The 20,740-nt window shown below is 42.6% G+C and overlaps 1 protein-coding gene across 2 annotated transcripts in view; it reads right to left on the reverse strand.

Moving 5' to 3' along the window:
* EPB41 (erythrocyte membrane protein band 4.1) overlaps positions 1–20,740 on the reverse strand; it is a 206,431-nt gene that overhangs the window by 168,905 nt on the left and 16,786 nt on the right. The window contains exon 1 of one of the 2 annotated variants that reach the window (XM_055083286.1): positions 17,719–17,793. The exons of the other annotated variant lie outside the window; for it this stretch is intronic. The gene's annotated coding sequence lies outside the window, so the exon portion shown is untranslated. Of the gene's footprint in view, positions 1–17,718; positions 17,794–20,740 lie in introns of those variants that run through there. 2 annotated transcript variants of the gene reach the window in all.

The raw sequence follows: 20,740 nt of genomic DNA on the forward strand, positions 1-20,740 counted from the left end.
GCGGAGCACAGGCTCTGGACGCGCAGGCTCAGCGGCCATGGCTCACGGGCCCAGCCGCTCCGCGGCACGTGGGATCTTCCCAGACCGGGGCACAAACCCGTGTCCTTTGCATCGGCAGGCGGACTCTCAACCACTGCGCCACCAGGGAAGCCCTATATCTCAAAATTTTTTAAAGGGATATTGGGGGAGTATTTGCACATGAGGAAAAGAATACTGTACAAAGTGAGAGAAAGCCAAGGATCAAATTCTGTCTCTGCCATGAATTGGTCAAGTCGCTCACTCCAGATTTGGGGGCCAGATTTCCTTATCTCTAAATGAGAAGATGGGCCAAATGATTTCTGGAGTCTCTTCTGTATTTGATTTCTAATTTTGACTATTAATTACCAAGTACAATAAACATGCAAGTCTAATAATTCAAAAACCCAAAACACACAAAGATAAGAATAAGGAAAGTGGGAATTACACTTGGAATGTTAGAGAAGAAAGGGTAAATCATGCCAAGGTCAGAACAGCACAAGAAGGAAATGAGAGATAAACCCTTAAACAAATGAGAAAAGTAAATTAGGTGAGGCCAAGAAAGCTAAGCTAAAGATAGTGTTTGATCAGGTCAGCAGTAGAGAGCTACAATAACTCTTAAGGAGATAAATCACCTACTCAATGGAAGTTCTATTTAAGGAAGATAAATATGGCAGGATGAACTGGAAAAGAAAAAGACCAAGTGCAAGAAGATCAACTAGGTAGTTAATGCACAGGTCTTGGTTTCTAATACCATTCTCCAATAAAAAGAACAGGGTTCCCTAGAGAAATAACTGATTCCAGGACTGGGACAGTAATTATACAAAATAAGCATGGAGCATCCTGTAGTGTGAGAAAGTAAGAAAGTGTTAAAACACACACACACACACACACACACAAACACACACACACGTACACTGATGAGGGTATGTCTAAGGAACCTAGAGGCCAATTAAAAGAGCTCCCAATGGCCAAAGCTGGAACAATTTGAACAACAAAATAAAGTAGCATTGAATTATAATCTAATATATATATATAAATACCCATAAATAAATGGTTGAATAAATAAATGGAGAACAGATAAATCTCTGGTGCAGAATTCCAAATAATTGAGGCAGATACTTTGCCCCCAAGGAAGTGGAGCATAACGCTCCACTCCTTAAGTGAGGGCTGTGCATAGTGACTTCCTTTCAAAGAGTACAGTATGGAAAGGAAGGGGGAAAAAGAGAAATTTTACGGTGGAGATAGACGACAAACTACCTCAAGTCAAGAGCAAGGTCAATATCAACAGTGATAAATCATATTGATAGTATGTGCCCTTGTTAGGATATAATGAGAATAGCACTTTACCTTTGTGGTTTCCTCCCGAAACCCTGTTATCCAAATCATGGGAAAAACATCTAACAAATCCCATTTGAGGTACATTCTACAAAATAGCTGACCAGTAATCCTCAGAATAGTCAAGACCATCAAAACTAATGAAAGTTGGAGAAACTGCCACAACCAAGAGAAGCCTAAGGAGACACTGCTCCTAAAGGTAATGTGTATCTTGGATGAGATCCTAGAACAGAAAGAAGGACATTAGAAAAAAACTGAGGAAATCTGAACGTATAAAGTATGGACTTGGGAATTCCCTGGCGGTCCAGTGGTTAGGACTCTGTGCTCTCTCTGCCAAGGGCCTGGGTTCAATCCCTGTTTGGGGAACTAAGATCCCACAAGCCTCACAGCACAGCCAAAAATAAATAAAAATTTGCTTAAAAAAAAAGTATGTACTTTAATAATAATGTATCAATATGGTTAAATAATTTTAACATACGTACCATACTAACATAAGATATTAATACTAGGGGAAACTGGGTGTGGGGTATACAGGAACACTCTGTACAATCTTCGCAGTAATCTTTTTTTTTTTTTTTTTGCGGTACGCGGGCCTCTCACTGTTGTGGCCTCTCCCGTTGCGGAGCACAGGCTCCGGACGCACAGGCTCAGTGGCCATGGCTCACGGGCCCAGCCGCTCCGCGGCCTGTGGGATCTTCCCAGACTGGGGCACGAACCCGTGTCCCCTGCATCGGCAGGCGGACTCTCAACCACTGCGCCACCAGGGAAGCCCCGCAGTAATCTTATAAATCTAAAACTGTTCCAAAATAGGAACTTCCCTGGTGGCGCAGTGGTTAGGAATCCGTCTGCCAATGCAGGGGACACAGGTTTGATCCCTGGTCCAGGAAGATCCCACATGCTTCGGAGCAACTAAGCCCGTGTACCACAACTACTGAGCCTGCACTCTAAAGTCTGTGAGCCACAACTACTGAAGCCCGCGCGCCTAGAGCCCATGGTCCGCAACAAGAGAAGCCACCACAATGAGAAGCCCGTGCACCACAACGAAGAGTAGCCCCCGCTCGCGGCAACTAGAGAAAGCCTACACGCCGCAATGAAGACCCAACGCAGCCAAAAAACAAATAAATAAAATTTAAAATAAAATAAAACTGTTCCAAAATAAAAGTTTACATATAAAAAAAGGTTAACACAATTTAGCCTTGGTCTGAGTTAGTGCTTTGTCAGCAAGAATGTAAATGAAAGGACAAATCCAAGACATATTAAAATGAAAGACATAAAAGAACTTGATGACAAAGAGAATATGATGGGTGAAGCATATAAAGAAGAAAAATATTAAACCACGGTTTCAAGTCTGGGGAAGGGAAAATTACTGTTGCTAGTATAAAAAAACAACCAAAAACACAATGAAACAGCAAAGACAGGACTGGAAAGATGAGGCTGGCCTTAGAAATGCCTGCTGAATATCTCCCTTACCCATTCCTCCCTTAAACATATTCCTCATCCTACATTTAACCTGTACTGGTCAATGGCAGCACCATTTACTTCCTCATTCATCCATTCACACAGTATGGCATGCAGTAAACTGGTCACTAAGTATTTGAAAATCAGTAACACAGATATGGTTCTTGCCTTCAGAGTCTTATAGTCTAGCAGGGAAGGTAGAAATTAAACAAGAAATTACAAAGGTACTGAGTATTACAGAGAAGTGCAGAACACTAAGGTTATGTAACAAGCAAACCTAATCATAAGCCCTGTCCTACAAACAAAAGCCTGGGTGTCTGCCTTGCTTCACACAGTCAATGAATCTTCAAATGAAATTTAACCTAACTCCTAAATATCTCTTAGCTTATCTTATCCCTTCCACTGTCACTGTCTAGGTTCAGGCCCCAGTAATCTTTGTTCTGGTTTAACATAGCAGCCTTTTATTTCTTCTTCCTGCCTCCAGTTTCAGTCCTCTCCCATTCATCCTCCACAGAGCCACCAGAATAATCTTTCAATAATATATAATCAGCTCATGGCTCACCATATGCTTCAGAACAAAGTTTAAATCCCTTAATAATGGCATCCATGATTCTTCATGATCTGATTTCTCACTACATCTCTCTCCACATGATGTGCTCTAAGGCAGAAAATTACTCAAAGTTCTCCTAACTTGTTTCTCCTTTTTATGCCTTTGCATTTACAGTTCCCTCTATCTGAAAAACTCTTCACACACACTCCTTTCCAATTGGACTGGCTAATTCTCATGTGTCCTTCAAGAATTTACTCAGAGTCACTTCTTGGAAGGCTTTCCCTCGGCTACTCCCTTGTCCCTAGTAGAATTTTCTTTTCTTCCTTGGTTTTCCTTCTCTGTAATCCCATAACATCCTGTGCATATCTCCTTACAGAGCTATTCCCACTTTAACTGGTAGTTTCTTTGAGGGTAGGAATTGTGCCTTGTTCATCTCTGAAATCCTGATTTCTAGTACAGTGACTAGCAAAGAATAAAATACTGGATAGATGAATGGTGAAGAGAGGTGATGACATAAAATACCCAAAAGGAGTTATCCATAGACAGTGAAAAGACAGAAATGGGGTGTCAAGATTGGAAAATGTAGATCTTAGAGTCAACTGCTTCAGGTAGTAATAGAATTTCTAAGAATAGATAAAATCTTAGAAAAATAGAAGATGAAATACAGAGAAAAAGGCAAAGAGTTTCTCAATGTGTAAAGGGTTACTTTTTATACACTAAAGTAAAACGGGTCTATCTTGGTCACAATTTTCACATAGAAAATTGTGTCTGATGAGAATCAATGACCTATCATTTGTTATACCTGCTTTTCTAGATAATTTAAAATAAAGTAGAAGAGATATCTAAATGAGAAATCATTTGGTTATTTTAAAGTTTAGCAGGACTTCCCTGGTGGCGCAGTGGTTAAGAATCCGCCTGCCAATACAGGGGACATGGGCTGGAGCCCTGGTCCGGGAAGACCCCACAAGCCGCGGAGCAACTAAACCCGTGCACCACAACTACTAAGCCTGTGCTCTAGACCCCACGAGCCACAACTACTGAGCCCGCATGCCACAACTACTGAAGCCCTCGCACCGAGAGCCCATGCTCCACAACAAGAGAAGCTACCGCGGTGAGAAGCCCGTGCACCACAACGAAGAGTAACCCCCACTTGCTGCAACTAGAGAAAGCCCGTGCGCAACAATAAAGACCCAACGCGGCCAAAAATAAAGTAAATAAAATAAATAAAATTTAAAGAAATATAACTGATTCACTTTGTTGTAAAGCAGAAACTAACACACCATTGTAAAACAGTTATACTGCAATAAAGATGTTAAAAAAAATTTAAAGAAAAAAAGATCTCTCCTCCTATCACAGATCTTGTGTACTATTCATAACCAGGTACAGTGAACCAAGTATGGATCAAATTTCAGTAGAATTTTATTTAGAACTTTTATTTGTAAAACTATATTCAGCCAGAGAGAAGGATAACAGGTTAAAAAAAGGTGATGAAATAGAGAAGAACATTTCATGGATAGGTGGTATAATCTATAAAAAAACAGATTCATTTGCAATGACATTATTTAAGCAAGATGGGATACAGCTAAACAGTAAGAACATAATCAAAAATAATTCATGGGGGCTTCCCTGGAGGCGAAGTGGTTAAGAATCCACCTGCCAACGCAGGGGACATGGGTTCAAGCCCTGGTCTGGGAAGATTCCACATGCCGCAGAGCAACTAAGCCCATGCGCCACAATTACTGAGCCTGTGCTCTAGAGCCCGTGAGCCACAATTACTGAGCCCACATGCCACAACTACTGAAGCCCGCGTGCCTAGAGCCCGTGCTCCACAACAAGAGAAGCCACCGCAATGAGAAGCCTGCGCACCGCAAGGAAGAGTAGCCCCCGCCTGCCGCAACTAGAGAAAGCCCGTGCACAGCAACGAAGACCCAACACAGCCAAAAATACATAAATAAATAAATAAATTTTAAAAATAATAATAATTCATGGGCTTCCCTGGTGGGGCAGTGGTTAAGAATCTGCCTGCCAATGCAGGGGACACGGGTTCCAGCCCTGGTCCGGGAAGATCCCACGTGCTGCGGAGCAGCTGGGCCCGTGTGCCACAACTACTGAGCCTGTGCTCCAAAGCCTACGAGCCACAACTACTGACCCTGCGTGCCGCAACTACGGAAGCCCGCGTGCCTGGAGCCAGTGCTCTGCAACAAGAGAGGCCACCGCAATGAGAAGTCCGAGCACCACACGAAGAGTAGCCCCCACTCGCCACAATTAGAGAAAAGCCCACGCGCAGCAACAAATACCCAACGCAGCCAAATAAATAAATAATTCAGTAAGCTGTTGGTAACCAACAGTGAAGATGGCTGACAGAAAACAGAAGATCATGCAATCAAAGAGGAAAAACATGATTAAAACCAGCCAACGACAGTCCCTCAAAATGTTAACACAGAGTTACCATATGACCTGGCAATTCCACTCCTATGTACATACTCAGGAAAAATGAAAACATATGTTCACACAAAAACTTGTGCGTGAATGTTCACAGCAGCATTATTCATAATAGTCAAAAAGTGAAAGCAACCCAAATGTCCATCAGCTGATGAATGGATAAATAAAATGTAGTATAGCCATATAATGGAATCTTACTCAGCAATAAAAAGGTATGAGCTATTGATACACCACCACATGGATAAACCCTGAAAACTCTAATTGAAAGATGCCAATCACAAAAGGCCACATATTGAATGATTCCATTTATATGAATTATCCAGAACAGGCAAATTTATAGAGACATGAAGTATTGATAGTTAGTGGTTGCCTAGTGCTAGGATTGCAGGGTAGGGAATGGGGATTGACTGCTAATGGGTACGGGGGTTCTTTTTGGGGGGACAAAAATATTCTAAAATTAGATTGAGATGATGCCTGCACATACTAGAAAACACTGAATTGTATACTTTAAATGAGAAAATTGTTAATTAATTATATCTCAATAAAGCTGTCAAAAAAAAAAGCCAAGGTCAGAATATGTATAAATCAGAGAAGATGGATTTTAAAGAAATGTCATTTAAAATAATAATAATTATTATTCCCTATTCATTAATTGTCCACTGTGTGCTGGCACTATATTAAACATATTACATATTATTTCCAGTCTTTTCAGCAGTTCTAAAAGGTAGTAATGTCATGTCAAATGTTACATAAATTTAACAAATAAAGAAACTGAGAAACAAGGAGGATAAGTAACTTGCCCAAATACATACAGCTAAACAGTATCAGAGGCAGGATTCTAAACCAGGTCTGTGACTCCAAAGGTCTTTGACTCTATTATACTTTTTCTATCTTAAAACAAGCCAGGAACCTTGTAGCAATAGCCAAGTTCTATATTCCCTTCTGGAATTAATAGTCTGTGATACAAAGGACACTTCTTTTAACATTTAAACTTAGACTAATCAGAGCACCAGGTGTTCCATCTTGATCACACCAAATGATGTTTATCACCACTGTCCTCAGCCCAGCTTTGGACCTGATTAAGGACTAGGATATCTTCAAGCAAAACTCTGAGATAAAATTCAACAAACTTAAAGGACAGCTCCTTAGGTATCAAATGGGGTTAAGAATCAAAAAATGCGGAGGGAATATTTATTGAGAACTATTTTGTGCCAAATTACTGAGTTATAATCAGAGATTATATAATCTGGGGTAAATGGTTAAAAGGAAGCCCCCCCTCCCACCTCTACCCCCAAACCCCTCTGTTTGTTTTTTTCTGTGAATGCTAATTAGATATTCTATGAGTAACGGTGGTTTTCCTTAAAGGTTGTATAGACCTGGTGTTGATCACAAGCAAGAAGTGGCTCCTCTCTCAAATATAACCAAAGGCTGGCGAAACAGAGAACCTCTTTTTTTCTTGGCCTTCTCCTCTGGGTTTAGGGCAATCTGTATATGCTGTAGGCACTCCCAGGTAGAAGCGTTAGTGGAAATGGCTTCTGCCACTGGAAGGCAGACATGTGTGTTGCAATTAAGAGGGGAGCCATTCCAAAAGAAGGCCACCAATTAAAGAGGAGTTTTATCTTGTGAGCCAGATTATATAGAAGCATCCTAGTAACTCTCAGCTTATTTCCCTTTTGTATCTCCTGGCCTTTAGTAAAGTACTAAATGTTCCAGCCTGGTCTCAGCTGTGTACTAAAGGAGTATTAAGAGAAGACTCACCTCTGGGACAGAAAATTAAAGGAAGGCAACACTCCCTGAGGTCAGCAAGGGATTCCCCCAGGGAAAGCTGAATCTTTGGGAACAAAAGTCCTTGCTGGGAGTTCCAATTATCCTACTCCATGTGCAGAATCTCCTCCTAAAGCCAACTCTGGAGGATACTGGCTTTTATTTATTAAGATAGAAAGCAGTTTCTTCCTACCAAAAACAACCCTACTGTAAACCCAGGTCTATCTGATTCCAAAATCCATACCGTTACTCACTGCTACATCACACTGCCTCCAAATACTATTAATAGAAAACTGTTCAGCAAAAGTATGGGAGAGAATCATTTAAGAGAAGGAGGAGGAAGGAAGAAAGGGAGGGAGGGAAGGAAAGGGAAGGAGAAGGAGAAGGGAAAGATGGAGGGATTTCTCCAAATCAATAAAAACAACTCATTGTGGATTGAATATCAAAGATGGAAATATTTAAATTTAATATATGCACTTAGTTAGCATATACAAAGAGCAGTACCTGCTAACATTTCATGTGTTCATCCCTTTCCTCAGAAACAAAGAGCCAAATAGAAAAATGCTGTCTTAAGTTTTGGCTTCTGAAGTTCAAGTGTAATGATACAGATACCCAACAATAACAAAAAGCTCTACACTTCCTTATTGAAAAAGTATTCCCCAGGTAAAAAGAACCCAGAATGGGGGTGACTATGAAGTCACACATCACTTCTCTGTTTCAAACAAAAAAAGGAACACACTATCTCACTTCTCCAAAATGTTTCAACACAGAAATATACGCAAATTCACAAATTCATTAAACTGCAACATCATTTGCTTTTTTATTTACTCTATGACAATAAGGTATAGTATCTTTTTGTATCTGCTAAAAGTCAGGAAGAGTCAAGGCACTTCAGATTTCAGGTGGCTTATGTACAGATTCCCCTGCAAAAATACCCTCCCAACGAAGAGCAGCCAAACCCCTTCCTGTTTTTCAAACTTGTATGTTTACTTTCACATCTGCCGAAAAAGATAAAAGCAACAATCGGGACATCAACCACATGATCGTGTCCTACCAACCCGGAAATGAAGCTCTGAAGCCAGAGCTGCTGTGAAACGCGTCTTTAGAATACTAACACACAGGCTTAAAAATGTTACAGTGTAAGTCTGAATCAAATCCAAAGGCAGACAAAACCATATACATTTCTATAGAGCTATATTTATTTATACATAATAATAATATAGAAACATAGATGCCCAATTTAAGTAGAAAAAAGGTATGGGTCAATATATAAAAATTCTTCTCCTTAACCAAAGATTATTTGTCCCTATTTTCACGAGGTCATATTTTATCATAGGTAAAAGGGAACTAACATTTGCTGATTATCTGTGGATGGCGGGCACACTGCAAGGTTTGTTTTTGTTTGTTATTATTATGTATTCTGTGTAATGTGGGTATTATCCTGATTTTATAGAAAACTGAGGCATAGAAAAGTACTTTCACAAGATCACAATCATTAAGAAATCATTATCTCTCAAAGAAGGCCTGCATCTCTCCTTCCTAACATGTTCATGGTTGTACTAAGTACTAAGTAAAGGTGCAGCAGTAAAGAATTCAGCTTTGAGGCCAATTTTCACTTGCTAGTTGTACAACTTTGGACAAGTTACTTAATTTTTAACCTGCTACTTAAAATGTAAAATGGGATGACTCACACCTACTTCATAGGGCTGTGGTGAGGCTTAAATGTAAAAATAATGGCTAACATTTATCTGGTGCCAGACACTGTTCTAAATGCCTTGCATATATTAACTCATTTTTCATCATAACAACCTTAAAAGGTAAGTATTTTTTATCATCCACATGTTACACAATGAGTAAATTGAGGTACAGAAGTAATTTGCCCAAGGTCACCACCAACTAAAGAGTGACATAACGAGAATTTAAAACCAGGCATTCTAGCCCTGGAGCTCACACTCTTCAACACCTATGTCATCCCTACAAAGCACACAGCCCAGCCTGTGGCTCATAATAAGTCATCAATGAACAGCAGCATTACTATTTTACCCGGTATATAATACCACCCAGTAAATTGTGGCTGAAATGTGTTAAACCAAGTAGAAGAGCCAGAATTTTAACCCAGGTCATACTCTGTGCTCTTCCTATAACTATGTGCCTTTCCAACACGGCACCTCTATTCCTAAGTTTTTGGTGCATGCCCAGTGATTTCTAATACTAGATCACTAAACTTCCTTAGGACAGGGGTCATGTCTTCTACATTTTTGTGACCACATATACACACAAGGTCCTGCTCATTGTGGATAATCAATTAGTATGTATTAATTAAATGATCATGCCATACCTCTGCTAAAATCCTCTCAAGAATTCCCACCTCAGGAAAAAAATGCAAAGTCTGTAGCATAGCCAACAAGGCACCACATGAACTGCTCCTCCCGCCTGTAACCTCTCTGAACTCAACTCTTAACATTTCCCCGTAGATCATCTGGCCCCTGCCATGCTGGCTTACTCAATGTTTCTCAAACACACCAAACACACTTAACCTTTGCACATGTTGTTCTGCCTGGAATGCTCTTCTCCAGATACCATTCAGGACTCTGCTCAAAAGTCACCTTACCAAAGAGGTTGTTTCTGACCACTGTACTGAAAATATCCACCCCACTTCCCTCACTCTCTGTCCCCTTATCCTGCTTTCCCTGATCCTCACTAAAATCTGATATATTTTATCCCTGATTTGTATACTTTATTATTTGTCCTCTCCCACTAAAATGTAAACTCCACAAGAACAGACATTTCTAATCTACTTTTTTTCACTGTTGTGTCCCAAAGCACTTAGGACAGGGCCTGGTGAATAGCAGATGATCAATAAATATTTATTAAATTAATAAATGGTAGGTGTATTAGTTGTCTATTGTCATACAACAAATTACCACCAAAACTTGGTGGCTTAAAACAACAAACATTTATTATCTCAGTTTCTGTGGGTCAAGAATTCAAGCATGGCTTAGCTTGGTGCCTTTAGCTCAAGGTCTCTCATGAAGTTGCAGTCAAGTTGTCAACCAGGTTTACACTCCTCTCAAAGCTCAACTCTGCCTGAAGAATCTGCTTCCAAGCTCACTTTCATAGTAGTTACTAACAGACTTGGTTTCTCACCACGTGGGCCTCTCCATAGACTGCCTGAATATTCCTAGGTTATAGCAGCTGGTGATCCGAGTGACAGGAAGAGGGCCAGAGTACCCAAGATGAGAGTGCCCAAGACAGAAACCACATCCTTTTGTAACCCAATCTTGGAAGTGACATCCCACCACTTGTGCTGTATTCTATTCATTAGAAGTTAAGTCACTGGTGGACCTCCCTGGTGGCGCAGTGGTTAAGAATCCGCCTGCCAATGCAGGGGACACGGGTTCAAATCCCTGGTCCGGGAAGATCCCACATGCCACGGAGCAACTAAGCCCATGCACCACAACTACTGAGCCTGCGCTCTAGAGCCCACGAGCCACAACTACTGAGCCCATGTGCCACAACTACTGAAGCCCGCGAGCCTAGAGCCCGTGCTCCGCAACAAGAGAAGCCACCGCAATGCGAAGCCTGCACACCGCAACAAAGAGAAACTCGTCGCAACTACAGAAAGCCTGCGCACGGCAACGAAGACCCAAGACAGCCAAAAATAAATAAATTTATTTAAAAAAAAAAGAAGTCACTGGGTCCAGGGCACACTCAAAGGGAAGGGATTACACAAAGGCATGAAAACCATGAGGTAGGAATCACTGGAGCCATCTTAAAGGCTGCCTACCACAGTACACATAATAAAAATCTAAAAACAAAACAAAAACACAATGCCCTTTGGAAACCTGAAATATTTTTAAAGATATTTATTTAAACATGATGCTCTGATCATTATGCAATCATTCACCCCAATGCTAGTTTTTTCAATCTTATGAAACACCAAAGGGAGTACATTAACTATTAAACATTTCTTGTTAACCAGTGTTCACTAACAGTCATGTTAGAGATAATACAACTAGCAAAGAGAAGTCAACAAAAATAGCATCCGGAGAAAAGAAATTATTGGATGAATCTTTCTGAGTAGATGACATCAATCTTTTTAAAATATAGACTGGATATTCGTTGTTATGTAAATATTGTTAATTTTCTTATGTATGATAATGGTATTGTGACTAACGTAGAATAATCTCTTTATTCTTAGGAGATACTGAAGTATTTTAGGAGTAGACTGTCATGATATCTGCAACTTACTTTCCAAGAAAATATGATACACACACACAGAGGCAATCAGAAGCAGTCAGAATTATAAACAGGTTTTAATCTTAATTATCCTGGAATTCACATTCTCACTACAATTCTACATGTCTATGTTACGTATCTAGCTACTGTACTAAGCAATATCTGTGTTTGGGGGGATGGGGTGGACAATGAAAGACACGCTATTGACCCTCTGCCCTCCAGAAGCTGACAACCTTATTGGGAAACACCAGTTTCATATGCAATATAAAGCAACACGTGACAAATTTGGTATGAAACAAATAAATGCTGTAAGAGTTCAGAAGAGGATTCCAATAAACCTTCAGAGAATAAAATATCTCTGAAACATCTTTCTTCCAACAGTTCTCTTATTCTTGGCATCCTTTCCCTTAACTATTTCTCCTTTACTTTATCTACTTGGCAACAACTGACTGATTATTTCCTACAAACAAAATTATCTGGAAACAATCTCAACATAAAGCACATGTTTTGCCTATTTGGAACACAGGATATGATTTTTAAAATAAAATACTATTCACATTTTCACTGGAAAAAAAAACCCCACTAAATATACTATGTGGGTTTTCTTGCCTTCAAAATCAATTGTGTTATTTCAAGTGTTGAGGATGCCAGAAAGCTTGAAGATTTAAAAATAACCTCACAAAGAGCTCATTTCCAACACCAGATGGAAAGAAATTACTCTAAAGACACATGTGTGGGAGGACATATATACAACATCATATGACACCACGCAAATGGCTTATATAATTATATAATACCATCAAGATTCGCAGAACACTGCAGGTAGTAAGTTAGCAACAGTGTCGATTTTCTGAATCATTAAAAATGATAAAAGGGCAAGAAAGTGCAAGTGGGTGGCAGCAATAAAAAAAAGAGCCTTCACTTTAAACTGTCTTTCATGTGTCCCTACTGCATGATGAAATGGCTGGCAGGTAAAATTTGAGGGCTTAAATCCTTGAAGCTCTTGACAGGTCTGCCTGTGTCCATATGGTCAAAACCAGCCACGTAAATGAATTTCAAAAATCTGTACCAAGTGTATTATCAAGGTGAAACACTTTTCACTTGAATATATGCAGAATTTCAAACTGGTTAATTGAAATACATGCCTGGGCTTCCCTGGTGGCACAGTGGTTGGGAGTCCGCCTGCCAGTATAGGGGACACGGGTTCGATCCCTGGTCCGGGAAGATCCCACATGCCACAGAGCAAATAAGCCCGTGCGCCACAACTGCTGAGCCTGCACTCTGGAGCCCACAAGCCGTAACTGCTGAGCCCGCACGTCACAGCTGCTGGGGCCCGCGTGCCTAGAGCCTGTGCTCCACAATAAGAGAGGCCGCGGTGGTGAGAGGTCCACACATCGCAACAAAGAGTAGCTCCCGCTCACCGCAACGAAGAGTGGCCCCCGCTTGCCACAACTAGGGAGGGCCCACGTGCAGCGACGAAGACCCAATGTGGCCAAAAAATAAATTACTTAAATAAATTTATTAAATAAATACTAATCTAACCCAGTGTGTACACCAGAGTATTTGTTACACCACATTTTACTGAGCACACCATGAACCCACTCATAAAAAGGACACAAAGTAAGCTACCAGTGACATACAAACAAACTTAAATAAACAACAAAAATTGACATATATATTTGGAATCTGGCTCTTCTCTAACTAAAAGCTATTACAAATGAAATGAATCAACTACCTTCCAATAATTCTAGATTCTCTGCATAAATAAGACCTATAACTGATCAATTCAGAGGCCTCTTTTAATAGTTTTTAAAAGTTTAATCTTTGGGGCCTTTATTCACAGAAAAAAGCAAAGTTGTTGATAAGAAAAAAGATGTTAGAATTATTATTGTTTAGCTCACAAATAAAATAAGGTGATTCTACGCTCAAGCAGTTGGGGAAAAAACAAGTCCTTTAGAGGTAGCAATGAATCTGCATTTGAATATACATGTGACCAATCACGAATTTGATGAGACTCTTGGAAAAGTACATTGGCAGCACTTGCACTGACCTGTTTCTTAGATAACAAGGAAACAGACTGTGATCTAAATATACGCTCCTATTGATTTCAGAACCACAGTTAGCCCCTGATAGCCACTGATATTCTAAAGTTATAAAATCAGATCACCAATATTAAATTAGATTTGGACATTCAGAAAACAATACAAGCAAGCCCTATAACTCACATCACAAATCACAGACTGCACATTTTAAATCACAATCTACTGATAAGCATACCAAAGTACCTGCAGAGAATTCAACAATCCTGTAACTTGTAGGCAACGCTTCTGACAAGCTTAACTCTGAAGGCTTCTTAGGAGCAGGAGGAAGGAAATCAAATAGCATTGTAAACACACTATGCCCATAAAATGAATCTGTTTAAAATTAAGACCATAAACTAAGGAATAAAATGGAAGGCTGGCTTTGTAGTTTCCAAAAATTTTAAACTCAAGCTGCATACAAGAAAACATCGCGGGCTTTCCTGGTGGCGCAGTGGTTGAGAGTCCACCTGCCGATGCAGGGGACACGGGTTCGTGCCCCGGTACGGGAGGATCCCACATGCCGCGGAGCGGCTGGGCCCGTGGGCCCGTGGGCCGTGGCCGCTGGGCCTGCGCGTCCGCGGAGCCTATGCTCCGGCAACCGGAGAGGCCGCACCGGTGAGAGGCCCGCGTACCGCAAAAAAAAAAAAAAAAAAAAAAAAAAACCATATGATGATCTCAATAGACATAGAAGAAACTTTTGACAAAATTCAACACCCATTTATGATAAACAAGGACATCACACTCGTGAATTTTAAATGTGAGGCACAAACCTGACAAAAGAGAATAACAGGAAAAATACATAGGTCATATCTCAACAAAATGTCACAACCATTTTTTTCAGAGGAGACAAATCTTTTAAAATCATTTGTTAATTTAGATATTAGCTTAGAAATGTTTCTTAAGAGAAAAAGAAAGGATACAAGTACTTTTAAAATGAAAAGAGAAAGATTTGTGTACTATTCTCTTACTGTTATATAAAGTATCACATCACGTTATTTTATATGTTATATTGAGGATGAGCCTACTTTAAAACATAGGCTTGGGGGTTCCCTGGTGGTCCAGTAGTTAAGCCGCTGAGCTTCCAATGCAGGGGGCGCAGGTTCAATCCCTGGTCAGGTAAATAAGATCCCACATGCCTTGAGGCACGGCCAAAAAATAAAATTAAATAAAACATAGGCTTGTTTACCATATCTAATACTCGGATACAATAAATATGATTTGAGTGTTTAACCAACATTAAGGACACGTTTACCCTTCGACCACCAAGAAAGAGAAGAGATGTAGAAAGCAAGCAGAAATCCACCTAAAATGTAAAACTTTCTTCTATTAGTTTAGTCTATTTGTTGACAGCCAGAGTTTCCAAGTGTTAAACTTGTCAACTGGTAGAGTTCTTAGCTCTGAGTAGAATGGAAGCCTAAGCAGTTTCCTTAATCTACCATCAGCCATCATCTACCACTAAGGGCTACACACATTGATGGGGCACTTAGGACCTAAATCCTTTTAACAAACACCAGTTAAAATTCAACTGGCTGGCCATATTAATGAAGCTCAAAGAAAACTCAGAACAAAACAAAAAATTCCATCAAGTTCCTTTCACATAGAGAAATTTTCCCCACACTTCAAATTACTAATATGGGACATTTTTAAGAGAACTGAAAACTGTGAGAAGGAATATATATGACAAGCATAGATGGAATCTCATGGCCAAAGGTACAGAGATGGGAAAGCATGAGTTATTACTGAGCAGTTCTTTTTGGCTGGAAAATACAAGTAATAAAGGGAATAAAGGCAAAAAGGTAAATTGGGACCACGTTGTGCAAGGACTTACCTAAAAGATATTTGGTTATAAAACACTGGTATAAATGTTGGAAGAATTTCGGTGAGGCCTAAAGATCAAAATCATTTATTTGTAAGCCTGAATTCAATTATACAAGGAAAAGAAGTGCAATTTTGTTACTAGTAGAAAGAGGAATCAGAAGGTTAGCATGCTGCTGCAGGTAAGTTCACTTTTAATAGTGGCAAAGATATACTGCACTTCGGTTTCCCCAGGGATATGAATAACGCCTATCTTTACCTTAATTATAACCTTCCTGTAGAAGGCACTCTGAATTAGCACCTTGATACCAAGGCAATCTGATGTTCAGGCATTATATCAATTTTTTTAATCTGTCATTTATTGAGTGCTTATTGTGTGCCATATATTCTGCTATGTACTCCATATGGATTATATTAATAACACCCCAAGAAACTATTTTATAAAACCAAAATTGGGGGGCTTCCCTGGTGGCGCAGTGGTTGCGCGTCCGCCTGCCGATGCAGGGGAACCGGGTTCGCGCCCCGGTCTGGGAGGATCCCACGTGCCGCGGAGCGGCTGGGCCCGTGAGCCGTGGCCGCTGGGCCTGCGCGTCCGGAGAGGCCACAGCAGAGGGAGGCCCGCATACCACAAAAAAAAAAAAAAAAACCAAAATTGGTCAGCTGGCAAAGAACTTATTATGTTTCCAACTTACAGAAAAGGAAAATGAAGAGTACATCAAGTTTCCACAAAAAGTAAGAGTTAATGCTACACAACAAAATTGGGATGATAAGAATTATATAAAGATATTTATAATATATATAGCATATATATAAATATATTTGATTTAAACGGTAAAAAAAAATACTGCCAAGACTGAGATATAGAACACAATAATGAGCAACAGCACTGGGTACAGTATATATCCTCAAGAGAGTATAAATTCACTATAATAATATCCAAGACAGAGACATAACCATTTCTTGCAATCTTCCCTAAAAACAGAAAGAACAGAATACCAGCTGTGAAATCACCCAGACTACCAAAAAAAGCTCGGCATCTCTTAAAAAAAAAAAAAAAAAAAACTAACTCCTAATCAGCAATACATGCCAAAAAACGACAAGTCTCCACAGACTAGGCATTTATGGTTGGGTACAGTTAGAGAAACAACAGGATGACAGTCGCTATCATGTGGCCAGAAACCTATCCGTCAGCAATTTGTTTCACGTGAGATCACTTTCTCTCTCAAGAGAATGCCCGTTTCTGGGAAGAAAAAACCTCTTTTGGCAAACCCCCACCAGGACTAACAGCCTGGCGATGCATCTCGGAGGGCGAGCCTAGATCCAGCCTCTCCACAGGTAAAGGCAGCCCAGCAAGCAGGAGGAAATACGTCCAAGCCGACAGATGAGCGAACTGAAAAAGGAGGTCACGACGCTGAGAGAATCGATTTAACCCTTTGGTCCCTGGGACCCGGGAAGACTCAGCGGGAGAGCATAGAGCCCTCGGGTTTGGGGAATTTTTCTTAATGATGTGGGTGTCTATGGCGGGAAGGCCTTAAAGTCCTTGCAGGGCTCCCTCCACCCCTCACATTGCTCCTGACTTCTCCAGACCGCCCAGCTACCTCTTCACCGAGAAACCTCTCTGCGGCTGCACCCCACACCTTCGCCGCCCGAAACCTGCAACTCGCCCCCATCTGGTTTCCTTCCAGGGCTCCTGCCCACTGTACAATGACTGACAGACCAGACGGTACCGATTTCCCCTCGTCAAAAATGCACCCCGAGCCTAACTTTTAAACGCTCCCCCAGCGCCACCCCCGCCTCCTTCCCCTCAGGCCGGCCGCGTCCCGGCTCCAGCCTCTCGGCCACCGGCGTGCCGAGGGCGTGCGGAGGCCGTGGAGCGCGCGCCCCCGGCCCGGGCCTGCGGGGGGCTGGAGACAAAGAGGCTTCGGCGCCGCTGCGGCCTCCAGGACCGTCCCCTCGGGGACAGCTCCGCGCCCCCCACCCCAGCTCCGCTCGCGCGCCGCCGCCGCCTAGCCTCACCGCTGGCTCCGGGGCCCGGGCTCCCGTGCCCGCCTCTGCAGCCGCCAGACGAACAATGGCAGAAGGAGGCGCCGGCGTCCAAGGCTCGGCCCTCTGCGGCTCGCTGGCCCGCGGGCTGCTGGCGGGCGTACTGACTGACTAACCCACCGGCGGAGGGAGGGAGCGAGCGAGTGACGGAGCGAGCAGGCGGCCCCGGCGCGCGCCCTCCCGCCTTCACTCAGCGAAGCGAGGCCCGCCCGGCCCTTAGCCAGCCCGCCCCGCGCGCCCCTCCCCCTCTATTCGCCACAACATTGTAGTAAATTTCTATTGGATGGCGCCGCAGGGAAGTAGTGGGCCGGGCCCGCGGCCCGCCAGCCCATTGGCTGAGGCCAAGTTCTGGCTCCTCTCATTTCCCCCCCTCCCCTAGGCCGGTAAGTAGCAGGGAGGGGAAGGAAAAAGAGGGGAAAAGGCTAGGGGCTGGCCGCGTGTGCGCAGGCGCAGGTCGAACCCGCTCTCGGGTCCGTGCGTTCCCGGCCCCTGAGGTACCCACGTGGGGAACGTAGCCAGTGCCCTGGATGAAGGTGACGCCCTTTCCCACCCCACCCACCCCAAGGAGGGCCAGGTAAGGGTCTGAGATTTGGAAGTTGCTCCCGAGCTACCCACGCTGACTGTCCCCCAAATGGACTTAGTGACCTTGGGTAAGTCATTCAGCTTTTCTGGGCCTCAGTTTCCCCATCTACTAACTTGACGTCTCTAGGCGCCATTCCAACCCTGACATTCGATGAGACTCACCTCTCCGGGCAGCTGTGTAAGGCCTGAAATGGATGCTGAGTGTTGCCACGCCAAGATTTCAGCTGTCTTCTGCATTTACAGGTCTCCTAATTCTGCCCTGGCTGCCTCAAAATCATGAAAACTTAGCTTCGGAAGTCTGGTCTCCAGCTGAACTTAGGGTTGCTCTGACAATTGCCTGATGTGCTGTTATTTCCTTTCATTTGTTTCAGAGGCCCCTTGGACCTTCACACTCCCTGCCAGGATGGTGTCTGAACAGGCGAGCAGAAAGAAGGCTCTGTTTTAAGCATGGTCCCTATAAGGTAATTCTGGTATTCCCATTTTCGAGATGAAGAAACCCAAGCAGAGAGGCTTAGACCTGCCACGATAAGAAGCCAGGCAATCTGACATTGGAGCCTGTATATGACAGCTAGACCATCTCCTCGTATCTAATCACAGCCCCCTCACAACTCAGCTCAGCCTCTAGAAACAGACTACCTGAGTTCAATTCTGTCTCCCTAATTGTTTGCCCTACTCTGTGCTTGTTTCCGACCCATAAAAGGGGATAATAACAATTCCTAACTCATAAGAGTTACTGTAAAAATTAAATGAGTTAAAATAGGTAAAGGGCTGGGACTTCCCTGGTGGCGCAGTGGTTAAGAATCTGCCTGGCAATGCAGGGGACACGGGTTTGAGCCCTGATCCAGGAATATCCCACATGCCGCGGAGCAACTAAGCCCGTGTGCCACAACTACTGAGCCTGCTCTCTAGAGCCCATGAGCCACAGCTACTGAGCCCATGAGCCACAACTACCGAAGCCGCATACCTAGAGCCCGTGCTCCGCAGCAAGAGAAGCCACCGCAATGAGAAACCCGCACACCACAATGAAGAGTAGCCCCCACTCGCCACAACAACAAAGACCCAATGCAGCCAAAAATTAATTTATTTATTTAAAAATATATATATGTAAAGGGCTTAGAACAGTGCCTAGCTCACAGTAAGATCTACCTAAGTGTTAATTATTACTGCTATCTGGAGACTAAAATATGGACTGAGAGGTGTGGGGCTCGCTGACATAATAATATATTTGGTAAGCACTCAGTTGCCAGCACCGAGCTGAGCACATTACATGGTTTTCTGTTTGAAACATCATAAGAGACCCTTGAGGACCACCTGACTACCCTGTCTAAAACAGCCTCCACTTACACACCCTTGCCCTGCTTTAATTTTGTTTCATGGCACTTCTACCTGACTTTCTACTATATATTTACTTATTTGTCCCTCTCAATAAATTGCTGCAGTTTAGACTCACTAGACTGCAAGCTCCAGGAGGGCAGGGACTTTGTCCTCTTGCTCATCTCCCAGAACAGTGCACACTCAATAAGTATTTGCTGAACGAGTGAATGAGTTATCCCCATGTATATATAAGGAAGCTGAGGCTTAGTTAGGTCAGGTGACTTGGCCAAGGTCATTCTGTGTACTAGGGGTGAAGCACCTGTTCTTGAATATTCCGGTCCCCTGCCTCAGGCCCTCAGGTTCGGGAGCTCTAGCTCTACCACCTCTGTGCCTCAGAGGCTTCCTTCACCTATCAGACCTGGAAATCTGGTGCCATGAAGGATAAATCCTGAAGATCAATCACAAGACAGCTCACCACTACCATCACTGTGTTATCCAGCAAATACAGATTCATGAAAACCAATATTCTCTATGCCATGAAGTGCTAGGCAATGACACACTGTACTTAAAGAGGCTTCACTGGAGTGTGTAGTATTTAATAATCATCACCCTGGAAAAAAAGTGGGGATCTTAGGCTAGCAGAAAACAGCCAGACTTAAGGCAGATGTAAACCACTCAAATGCAGAGTGCCGTGCAACACCACACCAAAACTGTTGACACAGGCTTTAGAATCTTAAAGGTTTCAAATCCAGTCCTGGCTTTTAATTCTTAGCCTGGAGATGAAAGGGCTTTGTAAACTGTAAAGTACTATCCACACACATGAGGGATTTTTGTTATTAGTTAGGTACACACCATCACCTGTTAGGCTAAGTGCCAGATCCTTGAGTATAGCAGGGCCCAACACATAGTAGGGGGTGAGAGGAAAAGTAATGCCCAATCCAAAGGCAGAGAAACTACCCTTACTCCTGTGCCCATCTGCCCTCTCAGAAGAGGCCTCTGCAAACCAGACATCTGGTCCCAGCTCACCCTGCAGAGGCTGCCATTGAGTACAGGGTAAAGGTCCCATGCACCATCTCTGAAGCTAATTTCCTAGGAAGAA

The sequence above is a fragment of the Physeter macrocephalus genome, chromosome 3, assembly GCF_002837175.3.
Source record: "Physeter macrocephalus isolate SW-GA chromosome 3, ASM283717v5, whole genome shotgun sequence".
Taxonomy (NCBI): Eukaryota; Metazoa; Chordata; class Mammalia; order Artiodactyla; family Physeteridae; genus Physeter; species Physeter macrocephalus.